Source organism: Chelonia mydas, chromosome 2, assembly GCF_015237465.2.
Source record: "Chelonia mydas isolate rCheMyd1 chromosome 2, rCheMyd1.pri.v2, whole genome shotgun sequence".
NCBI lineage: Eukaryota > Metazoa > Chordata > Testudines > Cheloniidae > Chelonia > Chelonia mydas.
Window position 1 is genome coordinate 40,853,758 of NC_057850.1, and position 24,029 is coordinate 40,877,786.

Genomic DNA, 24,029 nt, shown 5'->3' on the forward strand with positions numbered 1-24,029 from the left:
TAAAATTACAGAGTGGATTTGAAGGAACTGATTTTTGAGAAAAGATAAAAGGATGCATGTATATTATAGGGTGAGATGACCGAGAGTGACCTCTTATATTTAGGGCATATCACACTTTCCATTATAAAAAATTCTTGCAACTTTTTGTCTGAGAATCTCTAGTACTTTTATTGATTAGAGCAGGCCTGGGAATACATGCACGCCTTTCATTTCTCCATGACATCCAGTTTGGATTTGGTTGAGCTATAAACTGTTAAGAATTATCATTTACCTTCTCTTGTTTGAGTTTCTCAGGAAACTTTTGGCAGCAGGGAAAAATAATCAACATCTGAAACAGCTGAGCCCACCCCACAACAAAACCAGCAGACAATGCACTGCAAACACAAAGCTGCTGGAGCAGAGGCAATGGGTAGGGACATGGGAAGGGTGTGAGGTGGCCAGATATGTGGGTAGACTTTGCAGCCTTTTCCACAGGAAGACAAAAGCCATCTTGTACAACTGAACAAATAATAGCATCTCACAAAGACCTTCTCCCCCATAACTCCCTCCTGTGGTTTTTACCTCAGGACAGGATGATCTGGACCATGGCAAAGGATGTGAACAACTGAGAGAAAAGAAGAGTCTAAAGGTTGGAGTTTTGGGGACTCAAAGACTAAGAGAATTTACACTTAAGAGGCAAAGGGACCAATACTAAGAGATCAAATTCTGAGCTAGCTACACTGCTTCATCATTCAGCCACACTGAAAACAAGGTCAAACAAAATGTCTTGTATCCTGTATTTGCTAGTTAAGATGTACTCCTCCAGCTCTGATGCCAAATGTTTTGATTTCAAGGATTCCACTCTAAGACTAGCAGAGCAAATCTGGCTGAATAAAGGGAAAACTACATGCCAAGATAAAGCTGAAAACAGGAACGGTTATCTATGGAGCAACTGATCAACAAATCTCACCTGGATAATGCAAGTCTCTGAGGTTGAGGGGTGAAAGTTCTATTGGGATTTTACCAAGTTTCCTCAACAGCAGTCAATATGGGGCTGTGACTTTATCCGTCAGACCCCTGCACGGGCTGGTCTGCTAACCCTGTGGAATTATGGAAGCTGAATACAATCAGTTTGCCAAATCATTCAGCAGTTACAAAGACATTTCTTGGAGCTCCTCCAAGGAGCATTCCAGCAGAGAGGCTGTTCAGCTTTGCTGAAGATAGGTACACTCAACATTGCAGCATACTTTTGACAGAAAACGCCAAGACTCTCTTTAATGCAATTTGCCAATAGTTATATTTCAGTGCTAAGGGAGAGTATTTTCTACTAAAGCTTTTCACCAAAAATAAGAAATGGACAAGTGAAGTACTGCAAAGGGAAAGGACCTAAATTACTTTCTTTTAAAAAAAAAAAAAGAAGTGCTAATACATACTGTTCAGTGGACGAAGTTCTTTTCTGGTGTAACTTCACTGACTTCAATGAAATTACACGGGTGGATAATTTGACTTAATAGTCATAAAGCACTCTTATAATATACTACATCTTTCTAAGGCCACAATCCTACAAAGCATTTCACCAGCTGCTTAATTTTGCTCACTGGAGTATAAATCACTGAAATCAATAGAACAAGAACTAAGTTATTTGTAAATGCTTTGAAAGAACAGGCCCATAAGATTAACACCAAAATTTTCAAAAGCATCCAGTGATTTTGGCTGCCTCAGTTGAGATACATAGAGACTGACTTTTCAGACTTGTGGAGCATCCACAGTCCCAAATGAAGTCAATGGGTGCTGCAGATTATTCAGCATCTCTCAAAAGCATTAGAGATTTCAACACAATGCTACAACAAACTTTACAGCTCAAAATATTAGTTTATCTGATCGTTTTCATTATTCGACTAAGACTGCTACCTTCTTTTTGGTGTTGAAACCTCAGAAAAAATAGGTTAATCACATTCCTAGGGTGCTTACATGCAACTGACTATGCAAAGTTGAAAAGTTTGCTGATTCCTGGTTGAAAATATTGCTGCACTTATTGGGGAAATTGGTATCTGGTCTTTTATTTCTTTGTCATAAGATATGCCTTCAGGGCCTCTCTTTCCACCCCCAACACAAGTGGTGGATTGACAAGCACCAACTGTACGAAAAGAACATAATTTAAATTATTTCCTATTGTGTTAGAGATCTTCTCTCCAGCAACTATATACAAACTTGTTAATTAGCATTATGGATAAAAAAGGATATTTATTTCAATTATGTGTGCTATCAGTTATGAGGTTTATGACAAGGGCAGAATGCTGCTATGTAAACAACATATTCTGATATAGTAATACTAACAATAATATCAACTTATGCGTATCATATTAGTTGGGCCAATATTCCCCTTTGTGTTGTACTGCAACATACCAAACTAAAGAAAAGTTTTTAAAAAGCTAGGTGGAAGAACTGGAGAGCAGGTACTGTATTGACAAGAATCACACACAATAAATATATTTAAGATGTTTATAAATAGCCTGAAGATAGTTCTTCAGCCCATTTGAAGAAACAAGCTTTTGAAACAAGGTCTCTTTCTTTTTGGTGCTGAACTTAACTCCAACAGCACTTGTTAGCAAACCCTATTCCCAAAGGATAAGTTTTCACCATGTAGTGGACCTTTCACTATTCTGATCAGTGTCTACCAAGAACAGAGAGGGGGTTTTTGATTTTTGATTTTTAAAGTGGAGGGCTCTAGATTGTCTATGTATTCAGTCACTGAAGAGAATTTTAGTTTCCTTCACTACTGCACAGACCAAAAATGAACCGGACAGAATCATTTGCATTTTTGTAGGAGAAGGGAATTCAGTTAGTACTCAAGATACCTAATATTATTAATTATTATTTGTATTCTATTACCACCTAGAGGTCCCAGCCGAGATCAGGGCCCCATTGTGCTCAGAATGTCAAAAACATATAGGCTACGTCAACACTTCAGTTAGAGGTGTGACTGCAGCATGTGTAGACATACACATTATTCTAGCTGTCATCTAGTTAGCCTGAATAACAATAGCAGTGAAGACTCAGCAGCAGGGCAACAGCACCGGCTAGAATACATACCCAGGTCCCAAGTGGGCTTGTACAGCCTGTGCTACCGTGACTGAATTGTGACTGCAGCACAGATCCATACGGAGAGACAGTCCCTGCCACAAAGAGCTGACAATCTAATTAGACAAAAGAAAGGTTGGGAAGAGAGAGGCACAGAAGTGACTTGCCTAAGGTCACATAGCACGTCAGTGGAAGAACAGCTCAGTCATCATGTCCATTCAGTCTTTGGCTTGTCTAATGAGATTGCTAGCATAGTGCCTGTTGTGATGGTGGTTTTTTGTGATAGGGCCACTTACAACTGCAGTCAGAACACCAACAATCAGGGTAACTGCACTTTTATTCCCCCTTCGGGGTCCACCAAGGGCACCCACTTTAGGCTCCCAGCTCTGTCACCCCTCTTGGACAGAGACCCACGTCTCACTCCCTCCTGACTGGCATTTTAAGGTTGCACTGTTCTCTAGATTATAATGCAATATCTCCAGCAAGCCACACTTCCTCAACAGACCAGCGTCTACACTTTGCCTACTCTCCAAAGGCTAGGACCAGTGTGTTGCCCACAGTTATAAGCTACTATCTGGCCTTTTCTGAGCAAGCACATTTATTCTTCAGGTAAAAGCATTACAGAAAAAGCATATAAAAACCTACTTGCTTGCTAAAAAGCTCACCAGAGGTCACCCATCAATCTCACAGGGCCCTTGTAGGTCAAGTCTTTCCGACCCTTCCACAAGGATTGGGGCCCCTCCTTGGTCAGAAAGTACATTTCCTGCATCAGAAAGAAGGCCCTGAGTCAGTTAAACTCAGGCTCTTGACCCAAAAGCCCTTTCTTTTTCAGTTGGTCTCTAAGAATTCAGTCTGAACCAGTATATGTAAGCTCTCCAAGGGGCGGTGTCAGGAATCAGGGCCTACAGCAGAGCCAGCTCTGGCCAACCTAACGAGCACAACTGGCTTGTAGTAGGCAGCCTGAGTGGTTGTGCTGCCTGATAGATTGGAATAGCCATCATTAGCAGACCAGCTCTTACGCCCAGTAACAGTTCAGTTGCTGCTTAAAGCATTCACCTATGGCTGCGACAGTTCCTGTGCCTTCTCGTCCACAGCCCTGCTCCTGTCTTGGACACAGCCATGCTCCTGCCTTGCCTCACTCCATGTAATCCGGTTCTGACCCGCAGCTCTGATTCCTAACCTTTGACTTCAGCTCTGGCATCTGGCCTTGGACTCCAGTTCTGACCCTAGGCTCTGACTCCCGTCTCCCAACTCTCACTGTGACCCTTGGCTTGGCTCTGATTCAGGCTCTGACCTAGGCCCCAATTTCTGTTCTAACCACTAGGCCTGACTCCCACTCTGACCATTAGGTATGACTCCTCTAACCACTAGACATGACTGCCCATGTCCCAGTCATGAGACAGGCAGTACTTCTCTGAAGGTGTTAGAACCTGAATGAATTTGCCTAATCACCTCCCACTGTTAGCTGTACAACACAAACCATTCATTTAAATCAATGGATCCCAAAGATAGATATTGTAACCTCACGCAGTATCGCATTCCGCCCCCTACAGAGGTTACACACAATCCCTGCCCACAGTAATACATAAACTTAATACAATAAGGTATTTCAAAGACATTGCAGGAAATTGCCATATTTGTCACAATATAGACACTCACAACTGGAAAATGAAGTAACACTACCAAATGTCAACCAGATATTAACAACTTTAGTGACTACTGTCTGCGGCAAGAGTCAGACTAGCCATTTACATGTCATGACTCTAGAACCCATTCCTAAATTCCTAAGTCATGCAATTGCTCTTCTGAAAAGCGTTTTTAAAAATTGACTTTCATATTCTGAGTTGTAAAATGTAATTATTTTGTTCCAAGCTTTAACTCTACTCTTGTATTTTTCTAGTAAGAAAAATCTTCAAGGCAATTATTTTTAAATGTAAACTGTAGCCACTCATTATATATCCCAGTAATAAACATCTCTAAATCTTTGTTCTCAAGGAATACTTGCTCACACATGGAAATGAACTAAGGTAACATTTAAAATTAAGTTTAGGCATTGCTTGTTTTCAAACATGATGCCTTTGTGCTATGTAAGCCTTTGGAGAGTAAGCTTGAAACCACTAAAATATTAGGGGCCAGAAATGAGAAGGGGAACACAAAGAATTATTGACAAACGAATGCATATTATGCAGAGTAGAATACACATAAAATGTCTATGAATCCCAGGTATCAGACTGAAAAAGCAGAGTTATAAATGACAGACCCTTATCTAGAGTAACCCTGATGTAACAGTATAATCCTGAGTAGATTTAAACAGAGTTAAGGTTCCAAGACACTTAATAGAGGATTGCTCTTATTTATTACTTAGTGCACAATAGCACCAGCCATGAGAAGTAATTGAATTATCATTTTTACAAGTTTAAATCTCATTCATGTGAGAGACATACAAGATATTTAATTAAACAATATAGCATTATGCTAATCATTTCAAGTATTATATTAGTATCATACACGTCATACATACTATATTGTCTACTGAAAACTAAAACCAATAAGATACTATTATATTGGATTATCTATAAAGATAAACACAAAATGTACTTACAATACTGTTTTGTCAATTTAATCATACTTCCTGTTGCTCTTAACTGGTGTCCTATTGCACAAGACTTCCAAAACGCTTGACAAACAGCAAGATCTATGAATACTTTTTCTTTCTGACTTTTCTCAAAGGAAAAATCTTTTAGAAATATATATAAAAATGGTACAAAAGTAGTCTCTTATTAAATATTGTTAATACAGATCGACTGTTATAGCAGAAATACATCTCTTAACAATTTAATTTAACACAAAAACAGGTACCAACAAAAGCTTTTCAATCAACGTAGGAATAGCTACAATCCCAAAAAAGTTTAGCTTTAGTCCACCAAGGAAGAGTTTTCCAAAATTCTAAGAATATTCACCAGGGCATGGCTAATTTTGTAAACTATGAAACAATCTTCTCTCAATAGATTCATTGATTGAACCTCATGGTATTTAAAAAAAATAATAACCAAAATCAGTCCTTAAAAATGTTCACAATTTCCTTGTCCCAGCTGCCAAATTATCCATTTGTTTCATGGTCTTAATAGGACAAGGCTGGAACTGTACTCAGGTCATAAACATTATGGGAGGATACTGCTCTTGGCAAGTAAAGCTGACTATAGGATTACATATGCCATCTTGAGCCATATATCTTACAACACTGGTGACAGCACTAAGGATTGTGAAAGTGTATACAGAAAGCCCTCTCTCCCTCCCCAAATATATGCTAGCCCTTTCCCTCCATCTTTTCAGTAACAGATATGTTCTACCATTAAACATGACCTGTAGTACTCCTCAAGATAAACTAAGTTAAACCAAGTACAATAGGAAAGAAAACAACAAGGGGAAAAAAATGTTCATCCCCAATGCCTAAGGCCATGTCTACACTACGAAAGTACTCCGATTTTACAGAAGTCGATTTTTGGGAACAGATTGTATAAAGTCGAGTGCATGCGTCCACACTAAGGACATTAATTCGGCAGTGTGCATCCACAGTACTGTGGCAAGCGTCGACATTCCGAGCGGTGCACTATGGGTAGCTATCCCACAGTTCCCACAGTCCCCGCTGCCCATTGGAAGTCTGGGCTGAGCTCCCAATGCCTGATGGGGCCAAAAATTTGTTGCAAGTGGTTATGGGTAAATGTTGTCAGTCAACCCTCCCTCCCTCCGTGAAAGCAACAGCAGAAAATCATTTTGCGCCCTTTTCCCTGGATTGCCCGAGCAGACGCCATAGCACGGCAAGCATGGAGCCCGTTCAGCTCACCGCAGCAGTTATGACCATTGTAAACACCTTGCGCATTATCATGCGGTTTATGCAGAACCAGAACCTGAAAAACCAGGTGAGGAGGCGATGGCAGCACGGTGATGAGGACATGAACACAAATTTCTCTAAAACCGCAGTCCCCGGCAATTTGGAGATCATGGTGCTACTGGGGCAGGTTAATGCCATGGAACACCGATTCTGGGCCCGGGAAACAAGCACAGACTGGTGGGATTGCATAGTGTTGCAGGTTTGGGATGATTCCCAGTGGCTGTGAAACTTTTGCAAGCGTCAGGGCACTTTCATGGAACTTTGTGACTTGCTTTCCCCTGCCCTGAAGTGCAAGAATACCAAGATGAGAGCAGCCCGCACAGTTCACAAGCAAGTGGCAATAGCTTGCAATGCCAGACAGCTCGGTAATCAATTTGGAGTGGGCAAATCTACTCTGGGGATTGCTGTGATGCAAGTAGCCAACGCAATCATTGAGCTGCTGCTATCAAAGGTAGTGACTCTGGGAAATGTGCAGGTCATACTGGACGGCTTTGCTGCAATGGGATTCCCTAACTGTGGTGGGGCTATAGATGGAACGCATATCCCTATCTTGGCCCCAGACCACCAGGGCAGCTAGTACATAAACCGCAAGGGGTACTTTTCAATGGTGCTGCAAGCACTGGTGGATCACAAAGGACGTTTCACCAACATCAACGTGGGATAGCCGGGAAAGGTTCATGACGCTCGCGTCTTCAGGAACTCTGGTCTGTTTAGATGGCTGCAGGAAGGGATTTACTTCCCAGACCAGAAAAGAACTGTTGGGGATGTTGAAATGCCTATAGTTATCCTTGGGGACCCAGACTACTCCTTAATGCCCTGGCTCATGAAGCCGTACATGGGCACCCTGGACAGTAGTAAGGAGCTGTTCAACTATAGGCTGAGCAAGTGCAGAATGGTGGTAGAGTGTGCATTTGGATGTTTAAAGGGTCGCTGGCGCAGTTTACTGACTCGCTCAGACCTCAGCAAAATCAATATTCCCATTTGTTATTGCTGCTTGCTGTGTGCTCCACAATCTCTGTGAGATTAAGCGGGAGACGTTTATGGCGGGGTGGGAGGTTGAGGCAAATCGTCTGGCAGCTGAATACGCACAGCCAGACACCAGGGCGGTTAGAAGAGCACAACAGGAAGCGCTGCGCATCAGAGAAGCTTTGAAAACCAGTTTCATGACTGGCAAGGGTACTGTGTGACACTTCTGTTTGTTTCTCCTTGATGAAAACCTGCCACCTTGGTTGCCTCTAAATTCCCTATAAGCCACCCTCCCTCCCCCATTCAATCACAGCTTGCTTGCAAAGGAAATAAAGTCAGTATCGTTTAAAAAACATGTATTCTTTATTAATTAATTATAAAAATAGGGAGATAACTCACAAGGTAGCCCGGGTGGGGTGTGGGAGGAGGGAAGGAAAAGGCCACTTCAAAACTTGTTGAATGACAGCCTTCTGTTGCTTGGGCTGTCCACTGGGGTGGAGTGGTTGGGTACCCGGAGCGCCCCCCCTCCGCATTCTTGGGCATCTGGGTGAGGATGCTCTGGAACTTGGGGAGGAGGGAGGGTGGTTAAACAGGGGCTGCAGAGGCAGTCTGTGATCCTGCTGCCATTCATGAACCTCCACCAGACGCCGGAGTATGTCCGTTTGATCCCACAGTAGCCCCAGCGTTGCCTCATGCCTCCTCTGATCTTCCTGCCACCACCTCTCTTCTCATTCATCGGCCACTTTCCTGTACTCTGCTATTGTGTCCCTCCACACATTCTGCTGAGCTCTGTCAGTGCTGGACGACTGCATGAGCTCAGAGAACATTTCATCGCGCGTGCGTTTTTTTCGCTGCCTTATCTGAGATAGCCTTTGGGACGGAGGAGGGAGGCTTGAAACATTTACAGCTGCTGGAGGAAAAAAAGGGAGTGAAGTATTTAAAAAGACACATTTTACAGAACAATGGCTACACTCTTTCACGGTGAACACCACTATTCACATTACAAAGCACATGTGGGGGGAGGGATAGCTCAGTGGTTTGAGCACTGGCCTGCTAAACCCAGGGTTGTGAGCTCAATCCTTGAGGGCGCCATTTAGGGATCTGGGGCAAAAATTGGGGATTGGTCCTGCTTTGAACAGGGGGCTGAATTTGATGACCTCATGAGGTCCCTTCCAACCCTGACAATTTATGATTCTATGTGACCTTGGTACAAGGTCGCATTTTGCATCTTATATTGAGTGCCTGTGGCTTTGGTGTTAGAGATCACACACGCAGTGCCAGGCAACAGAATTCGGCTTGCAGGCAGCCATGGTAAGCCATACTCTTTTGGCTTCTGCAACCTTCATAACAGCAGCGCCCTCCTCTCCCATACCAAGCAAAGCACGTTGAGTTGGCCATTTAGTGCTGTGGTTTTCCTGTTAATGTGCAGCAGCAGACACCAAACTAACCCCCCCTCCCCCATCCAATTCTCTGGGATGATTGCTTTACCCCTCACCCCACTGCGTAGCTGGTATCAGGGAAAATCCCTGCTAGCCAAACGCAAACAGCTCAGCGCCAATGCCTGCCCCCCCCCCCCCACCACTACCACATGGCTAACTGCGGGGAGGATTTCTTTTCAGCCACAGGCAAACAGCCCAATAGGAACAGGCACCTCTGAATGTCCCCTTAATTAAATTCCCCTATTTCAGCCAGGTTACCATGAACGATATCACTCTCCTGAGGATAACACAGAGAGATAAAGAACGGATGTTGCTTGAATGCCAGCAAACACCGGGACCATACGCTGCCAGGCTTTGTCATGCAATGATACCAAATTACTTTCTACTAGCATGGCGTGGTAAAGTGTCCTACCATGGAAGATGGAATAAGGCTGCTCTCCACAGAAAACTTCTGCAAAGGCTTTTAGAGTACCTCCAGGAAAGCTTCATGGAGATGTCCCTGGAGGACTTCCACTCCAACCCCAGACATGTTAACAGACTTTTCCAGTAGCTGTACTGGCCACGAATGCATCCCAAGTCATCAGGGCCACTTAAACATTAAAAAACGCTTGCTTTTAAAACAGGTATTATATTTAAAAAGGTACACTCACCAGAGGTCCTTTCTCTGGTTGGTTGGGTTGGGAAGGTATCTCAGTTAGAGTGATAAAAAGATCCTGGCTGTCGGGGAGAATGGGGTGCTGTGTGCTCTCCTCAAGCTCATGCTCCTCCTCCTCATCTTCCCTGTCCGCAAAATCCTCAGGCATGGCGGAGAGTACCCCATCATCAGAGTCCACTGACAGGGGTGGGGTAGTGGTGGCAGCCCCCCTTAGAATTGCATGCAGCTCAGCGTAGAAGCGGCATGTCTGGGGCTCTGTCCCGGAGCATCCGTTTGATCCTTTGGTTTTTTGGTACACTTGTCTGAGCTCCTTAAGTTTCACACGGCACTGTGTTGTGTCCCTGCTGTAGCCTCTGTCCCTCATGGTCTTGGAGATTTTTTGAAATGTTTTGGCATTTTGTCTTTTGGAACGTAGTTCTGAAAGCACGGATTCCTCTCCCCATACAGCGATCAGATCCAGTACCTCCCGTTCGGTCTATGCTGAAGCTCTTTTTTGATTCTGGGACTGCATGGTCACCTGTGCTGATGAGCTCGCCTGGCCAAACAGGAAATGAGATTCAAAACTTCCCAGGGCTTTTCCTGTACACCTGGCCAGTGCATCCGAGTTCAGAGTGCTGTCCAGAGCGGTCACAATGGTGCACTGTGGGATAGCTCCCGGAGGCGAATACCGTCGAATTGCATTCACACTAACCCTAATTTGAAACGGTGATGTCGATTTCAGCACTAATCCCCTCGTCAGGGAGGCGTACAGAAATCGGTTTTAAGAGCCCTTTATGTCGACAAAAATGGCTTCGTTGTGTGGACGGGTGCAGAGTTAATTCGATTTAACGCTGCTAAATCTGACATAAACTCGTAGCGTAGACCAGGCCTAAGTGCTGCTCTGGAGCTTCAGTTGTCTTTAACGTACGCTCTTAAGTATTTCCAGTTACTAGAGTTTACGTTAATCAGACTTCCCAGGCCTGTTGGCCCATGACCATTAAGGGAATAAAAGTTTTAGACTCAATTCCCTCTGGATACTTCTCTTCGATTTAGTTACACACTATTGGTGATTTTGGGAAATTGCTCATCTGCTCATCAGACTGGAACTGCATGAACACCCACCCCCTCAGTAAGTCGGTGGGTATGAGACCTCTACTGCAGAGGAAGAGTGAAACTTTTTGGCTATCAACATGCAGGCAAAATGCAACCTCTACCTTGCAATTGCCACCATCAAACCCAGATAATGCAGCTTCCATGCTTTTTTCAGCTTCTTGCTGAGATAAGGGTTTGGATGACCAAAAGCTGACTAAAACTCAATCCAAAAAAAGGGGGAGTTGATGCAGGAAGGTTGGGAGAAACATCAGAAGGGTACATGAACAATCCTTCATTCAAGAGGTTTACAGCCTTAGACTGCTGATAGTTACATGAGAGCCTTACTCACTTTCGATTGCTTCTAGTTTCACAGGTGGACGAAAGCTCCTTTTCTTTTTCTGATAATGCAGAACATTATGGGGAACATTTATCTCTGGCTTAGGACTTCACCACATTTATCCATGCTTTTGAGACATCTAAATTAGATTAACTCTACATGGAGCAATCCTTTGAGAAGCCAGTACAGGACACGAATGCAGTTTGGTCAAGTTAACTGTATTTCGGCCTCTCTCTCTGATAACAACACTGACTTCCTGTTTGCCAAACAGTGCAATTCCAGGTGGCAACACTGATCTATAAAGGCCTATACAGAGCAGGTTCTGGCTACCCGAGATTACCTCATTCCATGTTTACCACTGCAAATGGAGCTCAAAATCCCTACATGTGAACTTCTGGAGGTTACGCAGCCTCACTGGGGTGCTCTCAACTCTGAAGTTGACTTTCCCCATTTGGTGCAGAGCTCAAAGCCTTATCTACATGGCAGTACTGTTTGCTTCCAATGGGTACAGCTGAGCTGGTGCTGAACGTGGTTGCTTGTGGAGACACTTGCAGCCAACTGTTTTAGCTGCCCATACTGCTGATGCCCATTGTCACCAATGAATACTTTTCATACTGTAGAGAAGGATGAAGTGAGCTCACTTTTATACCTTCTCAGGCTTTTGTCAAAGGATATAGAAGAGTATAAGGGGCAGTGTTGCTTTTATGGTACAATTGAGGCTGGGGGTGGGAAGTTAGACACCATCCACCCTAGTTAATATTATTTGTATGGGTTTTTAAAATATGGTATATGTACTCATAGTTTTATCTATAAAACAAATAACAGTCTTCCAACACACTTTTACAAAACTCCCATTCAACAATTATCAATTGCGGCGTGAGTTCTGGAACTTCAGAAACCAAAATTCTACACAATTCAATTTTAGCACCAACACACAGAGAAAGAGCATAAAAGAAGTCCCAGTTTCCCCAGCCTTGCACAAACAAAAGGAGGACAACATTTATTTCAAGGAACACAAAGTGAGGTATAAAACAAAAATTAAAAATAAAATGTAGTCTTCCGTTTGGCATTAATTATAGGCTGGGTTAATAGCATGACTTATTATTAAGGGTGTCTGGCATGTCCATTATAGACCTTACTTTCAGCATTATAACTTTCCCAAACATTTACCATTTGGGATCAGATTTCCCATACTGGGGATCTGCTTCAGACACAGTTCTTTGGGAAAAGTTTAGAGAAAGCAGTGTGGCTGTTCTTGAGAACAAAAACAACATTTTTCCAATGTTAAAAATTTCAGGTGACTACCTTTGAAAAGCTGTAGCATGCATGTATTTTTAGAGAAAAGGACTTGAAATTTGGCAGGGGGTGGCCCTTGTGTCAGGGATATGCCTTTTGTTTTCCCCATGAAAATCCACCCACATTTAGCCAAGCTATAAGCCTTTGAAAAATCATAGCTTGAACATATTTAGGAGAGACTTGCTGAAGCTTTGCAGCTTCATTCCCCTGAACTTTTCCTACATTTCAGCTCTTAGCTAGTGTGGGCTATGCTTGGGCTGGGCACCAGAACGGAGAGCAGAGAGCCTGTCTCTTCTGTGCCCTCAGTGCCTCTCCTCCCCACTCTGGGCCCAGGTAGCATGGAGGAAGAAGCTGCCTGATTTGACTGCAGAGGGAACAAAAGGCAGACCTGGAGGGGAGCCGAAGAAAGAAATAGTATCCTTACCCATGGTCGAGAATCCCATTCTGTAACTGGAAACCTGAACCGGGCTAGGTACCTGTATTGTCCACGGCCTGGCAGATCCAGGTAGCGAATGGGTCATGAGGCAGCAGGGACTGAATAATGGACATTAGGCTCTTATCTACCATTCTGTTGGGAAAGCTGGATGGTTGAAGGACTGTCAAAAGAGGATCTGTGTGGGATTCAATGTACTCATCTTTGCGGGCTGAGATCCACCCTTCCATTTCTAACACTCAGGTGGTAAGTCATGACAAACTCACGTCAGGGGACAAATAGTGACCAATCTGATGCTGATTTAAGTTTCAGGCTGTACAGAGATATTCCAAGTTCTTGTGGACAGTAAGGACTTGAACTGGGAACCAGGTTCCTTCCAGAAGGTGATGGGGTATCAAGACAGCCTTTGAAGAATGACATATGTCATACTTCCTTTCTGCCAGAGTTAATTTCATGAATAAAAAGCATGTGGGTGGAGCGGATTATGTGGACCCGTTTGTTGCGTCTGTACAGCTGTCAAACTTTGCAGTGCAATCCAGATCAGCGAGGGCTTGTGTCACCACCTGCCTTAGAATCATAGGACTGTTAGGGACCTCAAGAGGTCATCTAGTCCAGTGCCCTGGACTCATGGCAGGATTAAGTAACCTTAGATGCATTGTAACCTTGTAAACCTTGATGCCTTAAAATATTCTGCTGCTATAACTCCCTCGTCCGGATGTTCCCAGCCAGCATACAAGCATGCACTGTGTGTCTATGTGATAAGCAGCTCTGGTCCAGCAACCTGCTTGTTACTGTCACAGGGAGCTCCACTCACTCCTTGTCTGGCACCTCCTCCTGGTCACTCAGGGGATTAGCTCTCGAGGTCAATACACCCTTCCTGCGCATGCACACCATCACTCCATCTCTCTCTCTGGTCTGCAGGCCCCATCCCGTTCCAAGAACCACAATCTCCTCTTCATGACTCAGTCCTCTGGCCAGGTCACTCAGCGTTCATCCCAGTTCTGGGGTACAGTCCTTTAGTACTCTGTCACTCCCCCAGTGACCCAGGCAGTCTTCCAGTTCACTACCCTGCCAGTGCCACTTCTCCAGTGGAGGATAGGGGAACCTGGGCCTGTCCTCTACTCCAGGTTCCAGTCCAGGGACCCTCAACCCAGCAGTTCTGGGCTCTACTCTCCCAACCCTCACTGATCTTTCCCCAGAGGAGCTATCAGGTAGGAAAACCCCTTGATAAAATGTCAGTAAAAGTTGGCAAAACAGGAATCACTGTACCTCCCACAGGCCCCTCAGAGCTGTCCACTCAGAGACAGTAGATATCTTATGTGGATCCATAGTCAGCCCTTCAGGTGACATAATGTACCCCAGGAACTGATTGTGCTGTGACTGAAGTCACATTTCTCTAACTTAGCAGTAAGACGGTTCTGTTGGAGGCTTTCCAAGACACGGCACATGTTAGTCATGGAGGACCTGGTTTGCTGAGAAGAAAGAATATCAAAGCAAATCATGATGAACCAATCCAAGATGTTTCTAAATGTATCAAGGCCACTGCACAATCCGAAGAGCATTACCAAGTACTCGAAGTGCCCATATCAGCAGAAGGCAGTCTTCCACTCATCCCCTTCCCAAATACAGACCAGTTTTAAGCTCCACAGATGTCCAGCTTCATAAAGATCTTAGCAGAGCAAAGTCTCTCAAATTGCTCACTGATGAGTGAAAGTATATCGATTCTGGATGGTTATCTTATTCAAGGTTCAATAGTCTATCCATGGGCACATGGAGCCATCTTTTTGGCCTTAAAAAAAAACTAGGGCTCCTGCTAGGGCCATAGATGTGCAGGTGAACCCCCTTTCCAGATTCTCTTGAAGGTATTCTTGGCGCACCTGCAGCTCAGGCTCTGAGAGGGAATAGGTACATCCAAAAGGAACCTCAGCTCCTGGCTGAAGGTCAATAGGGCAATCATAGTGGCAATATATCAGTCTTCTTCTTATTGAAGACATCTGCCCAATCCCTGTACTTGGTTAGTACAGCTGGGAGCACCAGGGGAGCTGCAGGTGTGGACAGAGGTTCTGCTGACTTGATCCTCCTCTATTCCGAGATCCCCATGGGTGTTGGGTTTCTTTGGGTTTAAACTACAAATGGCCTCCATCACAGAACTGAGTTCAAGGAAAAAAAAGAATGCTGGCAAAATGCCAAGCAAAAACAGACCATGTCTATTCCCTAGTGAATAGACGGAGCACGTCTAGTGAGCCATGAGATGCCAAAAGTGACTGGGAAATGCAGGGAGCAAACTAAGCCAAACTGAAAGGTTTCAAAATGACCCTGAAGGGTTGTGACTTCCAAGGGCGCTATCTCTTGCATGACAAGCCAGGTGAGAGGAGGGCCCCATCAACAGATTCCACAAGGTCAGGAACAGCCTTGCTGTGTGTCAGGATCCCTTGTGCCCAGGCAAACTTCAAGTCCATAAAGTTCCTAGAGAAGCCGGAATCGACCAGCACTTCTAGACTGACCTTCTGCATGGTCAGACAAAACGGAAGCTGGAGGGATGTTGGCCATTGGCTGGATGTTATAAGAACTCCTGTGGACAGGTACGTGCTCTGCATGCTAAAATGAGGGAAGGAAAACTGGTCTCGCCCAGACTCCTCTAGTGTGGCTGGTATGTTTCCTGATCAAGATGTGAATCGGGCCTTCCATGAGCAGAATGAAATGTAATTTCCTAATTGTCCACAATACGGACAGGGATACCTCCCACCCCCACCCACCGTTGAGACTTCTCCCCTTCAGAAAGGGTGTCTAGGCCATATCGACCTACATGGGTTCAGTCTGTGAGGTGGGCACAGGAGATTGACTGTCAAAACCTGCATGACTCAGAGCACCATCTTTCTTTCTTGGCGGTATTTGTCAATTTTAATTCACAGATCAATGAAAGGAAGATGTTAATGTACAGTGTCATGGGATGCACCACTTGCTGCTTGTCTGGCACCTCCTCCTGGTCGCTCTGGGGATTAGTTCTTGAGGCAGACACCCCTTCCTGGGGTCACACACCATCACACCCTCTTTCTCAGGTCTGCAGTTCCTCTCTCATCCCAGGAACCGCAGCGTCCTCTTCGTGACTCAGACCTCCAGCTACATCATTCAGCTTTTTCCCCTTCTGGGATATATCAAAGGCTTTCCTTCAGCACTCCTAAGCAGTCTTCCCATCACTGCATCAGGTGCCACTCCAGTAGCTGGTAGGGGAACCTGGGCCCGCCCTCTACTTCAGGTTCCAGTCCAAGGACCCTCAACGCAGCAGTTCTGGGCTTTACTCTCTCAGCCCTCTCTGCTCTTTCCCTGGACTGCTTTCTACCACTCCTGGTTCCCCTTCTTACTCCGGATGGACCAGCTCCAAACCCTCCCTTCCTCTTCTCAGGGAGTGACTGCCCTTTCCCAGCAGCAGCTCCTGCCTGTTGCCAGCTTCCTGGCTTTATAGGCCCCATCTATTCCTGCACAGCTGAACCTGCTTGCAATCAATTCCCTGCTCCCTGCTTCTTCCTCCAGATGCAGCTTGTGGAGTTAATAGGCCTACCTGGCCACCTTAACCCCTTCCAGTCCTGTGTGGGTGGACACCCTATCACACACAGATCAGTAAAAGCAACCAGGCCAGCCAGAGGCCCTATCTGAGCCATCTCATCCTTAACATTATCATCAAGACCATGCCAAAAATGACGGCACTGAGCGTAATTATCGGCTAACCCTTAGGGTCCGAACTGCAGAACTCTGCCCTGCAAAAGTGGTTCGGGTCACCAACGTGGCTTGGACAAATTCTTCAAACTGCTTCAAGAGGGGACTGGACTTTTCCAGGACTGGGGAGGCCCAGGGCAATGCCCCCTTTGTCTGCAAGCTGATAAGCGCTGCCTTGGTCTTGTTGGTGGGAAATGTCTGCAGGCACAATAGGAACAAGAGATGACACTGGTTTAGAAACCCACAGAATGTCCCCAGTCACCATAAAGCTTGTTGGGTAAAGGTCTCTTCAAGTTCTCGGTAGGTCTGGATCACAGGTGACACAGCTTGAATTTGCAAGGTAGCATTATGCACCTGCAGGGCATTGATCTGAGTCTGTAGATTCTTCAAGGTGTCCACTAGCTCTGCCAAGGAGATGTTGGCTTTAATGGGGTCCATCCTAGCAGCTAACCCAGGTTCTTTTGGGCTGCTCAAACTGTCAGCACTGGGGCATTGGCGGTCATGCCTAGTGGTTGGAGTTGGAGTCAGGAGTCAAGAATCAGAAGCAGCAATCAGGAGAGGAGCCAGGGGTCAAGCAGAGCTAGAGCTGGAGCTGGAGTCAGAAGCTGGAGTCAGAAGCAAGCAGGGCTAGAGCATACTGAAGCAAAACTGTGAGCAAGGCTGGACCAAGATTGATCACATCTGTGGGTATACACATAGAGCTGCCATTGACCTGCCCCTGGGCTTAAAAGCAATCCTCCTGGCTCCCTGGAGACAATCAGGTGGGTCAACCAATCAGGTGATCCTACTGCAATCCAGCTAAGCTCCTTAATTTGCCAGGAGCCTGGGCTGACTAGTCCTCAGGCTCAGCTGAAGGAGCTCACTCCTGACACTACCCTGCTGATGTGACCCATATGGACGTCAATAGGATGACACTTGATGGAATTTGTTTTTTTCAGTTTGCTTTTTTAAAAAGCGGAGTGTTACCTAAAAACTAAACCCAAAACACTATGTTGTTAGAACATTATTAAGGCTGCAAAGTCAAGCACCCAAAAGTTAGGAAATGTCAGAAATAAAGTTGTCTTATTTATTGCACACTATTCAAACCCTGCTCTGAAGACAGAATTATTAATTTCCTTGTGGACTTTTCTCATCATGGGTGCTTATTACCATAGTATCTGAGTACTGATAACATTAATTTTCTCAGCACTCCTGTGAGGTAAATTGGAATCATCCCCAATTTACACAGGAAGAACTGAAGCACAGAGAAATTAAGGCCAAACTTATCAAGTGTCCACTAATTTTTGGGTCCCTAACGTGAGTCACCCTAAGCCCTGATTTTTCAGAGCACTTGGCATTATATAGCCCTTTATATGTTCAAAGCACAGCTGCCATTGATTACTTCAGTTGCAGTTGTCAATCCTCAGCATTTCTGAAAATCAGGTCCCAGCTGTCTCAAGTTGGGCACCCAGAAAATGAGAAACATACAATTAGTGACCATCTGTAAAAAGCCTGGTTTAAGTGACCTGCCCAACATCAGAGAGGAACTCTGCAGCAGAGGCAGAGATAGAAGCCAGTTCTCCAGGGCAGCCTTCAACTGCCTTAACCATGAAATCATTGTCCTCATCACAGGGCTAGTAGCATCTGACCCCCTTCTGGTCTCACTCAGCACACCCTCTCTTGTGTCAGGCCTTGTGCCTTTATCTATTCCAGGATAAATTCTCCATTTCTCCCACTCTTAGACCAGGTCTTAGGCTACACTGCAGTACCCTGTATATCAATCATGCTTATCCTGCAAGTTTGACTGGGTTTAGTATCTGTGGTTCTTCCCTTCAGGAGTTTGTGATCAGTCGTGTGTGTAGTGACCAGACAGTCTTCTTACAACCAAAGTATTGTTGATTTTAACAGTAAGTACAAAGCATTTCAAGAAAAGGGATTTTAAAACAACATACATGCATGTCTATCTTACCTAAAGGCTTACCCTCCCTTACTGGTAGTCTAAACACGCCAAGCTTCTTCAGACACTCCAGAGGACCCTGTGTCTCCATCTGGTCCCCCTCAAACAACATCCCTCCACCACCTGAGAGTGTTATTTTTTATACTGCCAGTCCTTTTAAACTTCTGGATCCCAGGCCTTGGCCCTAGAGGTCAATCAGTTCTGCAAATCGGCTGGAGCCAAGAGGTAGAGCCACGTGGTCACACCTCTGCTTAGGAGCTGGAGGGAGATGCCGGCAGCTTCCTGGGAGCCGCCTGAGCTAAGCGCCACCTGCAGCCCGCACCCCCTCCTGCACCCCAATCCCCTGCCTGGAGCCTCCTCCTGCACCCCAAACCCTGGGCCCAGCCCAGAGCCCACACCCCAACTCCCTACCCCAGTCCGGAGCCCTCTCATGCACCCTGAACCCCTCATTTCTGGCCACACTCTAGAGCCGAAACCCCCCAGCCCAGAGCCCGTACCCCTACCACACACCAACCCCCTGCCTCAGCCCAGAAACCTCTCCTGCACCCCAAACCCGCCATCTCTGGCCCCACCCCAGAGCCAGTACCCACAACTGGAGCCCTCACCCTTACGCCCCCCACACACACCCCAAACCCCTGCCCAATCCCAGACCCCCCTCCCGGACCCTGAACCCCTCATTTCTGGCCCCGCCCCAGAGCCCACACCCCCAGCCCAGAGCCTGTACCCCCTCCCGCACCCCAACCTCCTACCACATCCCAGATCCCCCTCCCACACCCTGAACCCCTCATTTCTGGCCCCATCCTGGAGCCTGCACCGCCAGTCCAGAGCCCATGCCCCGTCCCACACTCCAACCCCCTTCCCCAGCCTGGAGCCCTTTTGTGCACCCCAAACCCCTCATCTCCAGCCCCACCTAAGCCTGCACCCCCAGCTGGAGCCCTCACCCCCTCCCGCACCCCTGCCCCAGCCCAGAGCCCTCTCCTGCATGCCAAACTCCTCATCTCTCGCCCCACCCCAGAGCCTGTACCCACAGCCAGAGCTCTCACCGCCACTCCCCCCCCCCACAGCCCAACCTCCTGCCCCAAACCAGTGAAAATGAGCGAGTGTGGGGGAGAGCAAGCAACAGAGGAAGTGGCCTCAGGAAAGGGGCGGGGCAAGGGATGGGGCAACGGCAAACACATTTCACAAAGTGATCACTCCATATCTGAGCTCTCAGATCTTGCCCTTAAAGGAAACCTGCACACCTTCAAAAGATAAGCCGGGGAACTTAAATTCAAAATTCTGCTGGACACTAAAAAAATTCACTTAACAGAGACATTGTGGCTCATTACAGCAACTTGTAACATACCCTGCTGCTTCCTAACCCTGAATTGTCCACTTCCTTTTAAGTGGCATCTGTGAAACCCTCATGCTTAATATGTCCCATCATAAATTTAGCACAGGCACTCTGGTTATCTTCTCCAGACCTGAGGAAAGCTTGTCCCTTTCACCACAGAAGTGGGTCCAATAAAAGATGTTACCTCGCCTACATTGTCTCTCTCTTTACACTCCATCTATGACAGTATAGTAGAAAATATCAGAATCACTATTTGCCAGTTGTTACCAGTTACCACATAAGCTTTCTATTCTCAATATAGGAGGAAACTGTGTGATACCTGTTTTTAAATGCTGACATTTTAATAGAGACCACTGCATATGCTGGGACAGTATTTCAAAATGAAGTTTTGAAACCCACCCATTTAAAAATATAGCCTAATTTTTCAAAACCAACTAATGCTTCTGTATCCCAATTTTTGGGTGTTCAAGCTGAGACGCTTTAATGGAGGCTTGATTTCCAGAAAATACTGAGCACTGGACCTTTGAGGGGAAGAGAATTTTTTTAAAAAGTGCCCCTTTTAAGCTTGGGCACCCAAAAATCTCTAGTCACTTTTCAAAATGTAGGCATACATTTTTTTAAATGGCACATCATTTTCCCCCTTTTAACACCAAAAGCAAAGGCCAGTATTTTTTCCCCAGATTCTGTCGGAAATTACAACTTTAGGAAGTTTTCCTTCATTAGGAAATTAGGGTTTAGAACATTACAGATGAGTTAGTTAAGACTTCATCACATCCGTTAGAGAGGAAACATAACCGACTTCAGGTCAGCTTAAGAAAGATTTCTATTTAATTTCACATTTTGAGACTCTTCCATGTGCATAGAAACAAGTATCTAAAATTGTTGAAACTGTGTGTGACAGACAAGATTTCATGCATAGGCTGCACAGCACCTTCTATTATTCATTACATCTGAAGATTCTAATTGCTTGGTACTTTTTATAAGTGAGATATTTTTCCCCTGCAGCTGCCACTTCTTTAGTGTGCTGCCATCTTCCTCCTTTAACCTCTCACAACTGGAAGGGATGGCATAAATGACCAGACCAAGCTTTCAACCTTCAAACAAAGAAAGTAAAAATTTTACTAGTCACTAGAGCAGAAATGAATAAATGAATCCCTAGTGTACCTATGTGCTTGGGTAATTATATCAATAATAAACTTGGCCTTATAAGTCACTTTCTTTACTATTTGGCATTAAAGAATGCAACGTGTGCAAAACCATACTATAAACCAAATAAGAGGAATTCACATGTGCCCTAATGGCAGATGTCTCCCAACTATGGTCAGTGGTAGGTTGTTCTTTCCCAGCTCACATTTGCAATCTGTTCTTGTCTGTCTTGGTACTTTATTTTTATGTTGTTAACAATAGTTTGAATACCAAGGAACTAGCCAAGGCAATCCAAAGATTTGGCGTGAATTTGCAAACTTCTGCTGGCCAAGACTTGGGTCTGTCTATATTTGACACAAACCTCGTCTGCAAAACAGTGTCCAACCAGCTTTAAAAAACTGTATCCTGGGCAATACTCATGGCTGTCATCTAAGCCACAGCAGATACAACACTGGAAGAAATTAGTTTAAGTTTTCAAGAGACCAACAATACATAACTGACATTTTATGAAGTGGACTCTTTTTATTCAGATTATAAAGTTATTTCTGAAGAACCTGAGACAATAGACCACCCTGGGAATAAATTCCAATAAGAGCCTGTATTCTAACCCGAACACCACCCAATCAAAATCTGACCAGCCTTTTTCACCCTAGCTTTACACCTACATGCTGCTAAGACTATTAGTAAGTCCTCCATCCCAACACATGGACTCAGTCTTGCTTATGGTCATACCGAGAGCTGCACATTACACAGGGGCTATACCATATCATGTGTTCCTGGAAGTACATTTGTGGAGACACAAATCTCAGGGTGTTAAAAGAAAGAAATTAAAGTGGGGGGGAAAGAGATTAGGAAAGCATAATACACACACTTTCCCTTTGCTGAGGATCTGTGCATTATTATAACAGGCAGGCACATCAGGCTTAACTTTCAGAGGTATTAGAGTCTAATAATTAGACATTCACAACTCCAGGTGAAATCAATGGAAACTGCACACGTTCAGTACCTTTGAAAAATCAGGCCCATAGTAACCAGGCAGTGGGAATGTTGCTTTTCATTTTTCCAAAAGTGCTACTGATTTTGAGTGCCTCAGTTTTTGGGTGACCAACTGAAGATACCTGGGGCCTGATTTTCAGAAGTATTATTTACAGCTCCTATTAACTTCAACTGGCATTATGAATGGTACCTAAGCACTTCCAAAAATCTGGAGATCCTTTGGGGCACGTTGAATTAAAAAATAAATAAAAAACAAAAAAAAACCCACAGTGGTTGCATTTCAAAATTTTGTCTTTAATCTTTCTCAAAAGTGTAGGAGAGTCATGCTCTCCTTTGAAAATAGGTTATTTTTTGCTTCCCAAAAGACCATTGGTTTTCCAATTATTCTCCTTGAAGTACAAAAAGTATCCAAACTGTATAATGCGTTCTTAGAACATGGGTCACTCTGTATCAGTCACAGGTTTTGAATCATTCTATGATGTCCGTTTATATCCAAGAGCTGCACCTTAGCTTTCCACTATCCTGATGTCACTTCTCTCTTCTTCTCCATTCTATACTTGTCTCTCTTTTGCATAGTTCTCAAAAAGGAAATCTTTGAGCATGGTAGCAGGCCCCTTAAGCGAAATGGGGTCCAGCACTCCTGTTCCAGTCTGAGGGGAGCACAGCTGCCCTGAGAGGTAGAAATGAGAGACAGCCCAAAGATAAGGGGAGTTCAGAACCCACAGAAGGAGCTGCAACATGAGCTCACTGAGAAAAGCAGAACTGAGAGCTTCATGAAGGAGACACAGGTAAGAACTCCCTTGTGAGCAGGGGAGCCAGATAAGGCCACTTAAAGCAGAAGACAGGAGAACAGTTAAAGTGGGTCTCCTACAAACTTCCCCAGGCCAGAGAGAGCTGAAGGCTGAAAGCAACAGCAGCAGATGCCTGCTGGCTCTCTGAGCCAGAGAGCTGGATCTGGAGGGCCAGAGAATGCTATGATCTGGTGAATGATAGAAGGGTAAGCTGGGGGAGAGCTAGAGCTGGGCCTGGAAAGGAAACAAGGTGGAGAAACACCCCAGCTACAGTGACTGGGGTGAGGCACAGTGAGAGACGCTGGAGTTGTGGTGAGCAATGCTGAAGCTATACTGGGTATGTTGGGGCTTGAAAGATTGAATGTACTGCTGGGGCTGTGCTAGCAATGTTTGCACTAAACCACCAACACAACTGAACAGGTGAAAGAGGCAACAGAGTGGCACAAACTGACAGCAGGCACTGAGTGCCTGGTACCATTTTTACCATATGAGCCATATGGAGCTACATGTGAACAGAAGACTTGTTGGTAGAACCATTTCAGCTGCAGGCTGGTAAGAGCAACCACCGAAGCCATTCAGCCAAATAATCACACAGTGTCCCATGAACAGGAGCCCTTTAAGTGCTTTTTAAAAAAAATGGCACCAGGTGCTGACTGAGCAGAGCCCTAAGTGCAGCCTGGCCCAACAGCACAGAGACCTGTGGAGAAGCCACAGGAAGGATGGGGTGCAAAGGACCCTCTGCAGCACTAATGCACCCCCAGACAGTGCCGGTTTACAATGGCGTCAGTGGCTCCATGAAGCTGGGCCCATGCTCAGAAGGGGCCCCGGCCTGCTCTGCTTGCACTGTGCCCTGAGAACCCACCAGCTCCCCCACCCCACCCACCACTTGCTCCTCTAGGCTCGCCCACCAGCTGGCCGAGGGCTCCTCTCCACCCCCTGCCCCACCCGCCGGCTTCTTGCTGGC

At 45.3% G+C, this 24,029-nt stretch overlaps 1 protein-coding gene across 2 annotated transcripts in view; it reads right to left on the reverse strand.

Annotated features, from left to right (window-relative positions):
• The window catches only part of CPQ (carboxypeptidase Q), a 253,374-nt gene that overhangs the window by 225,496 nt on the left and 3,849 nt on the right, over positions 1-24,029 (reverse strand). Inside the window, exon 2 of one of the 2 annotated variants that reach the window (XM_043539322.1) lies at positions 950-1,079. The exons of the other annotated variant lie outside the window; for it this stretch is intronic. The gene's annotated coding sequence lies outside the window, so the exon portion shown is untranslated. The remainder of the gene's footprint in view (positions 1-949; positions 1,080-24,029) is intronic. 2 annotated transcript variants of the gene reach the window in all.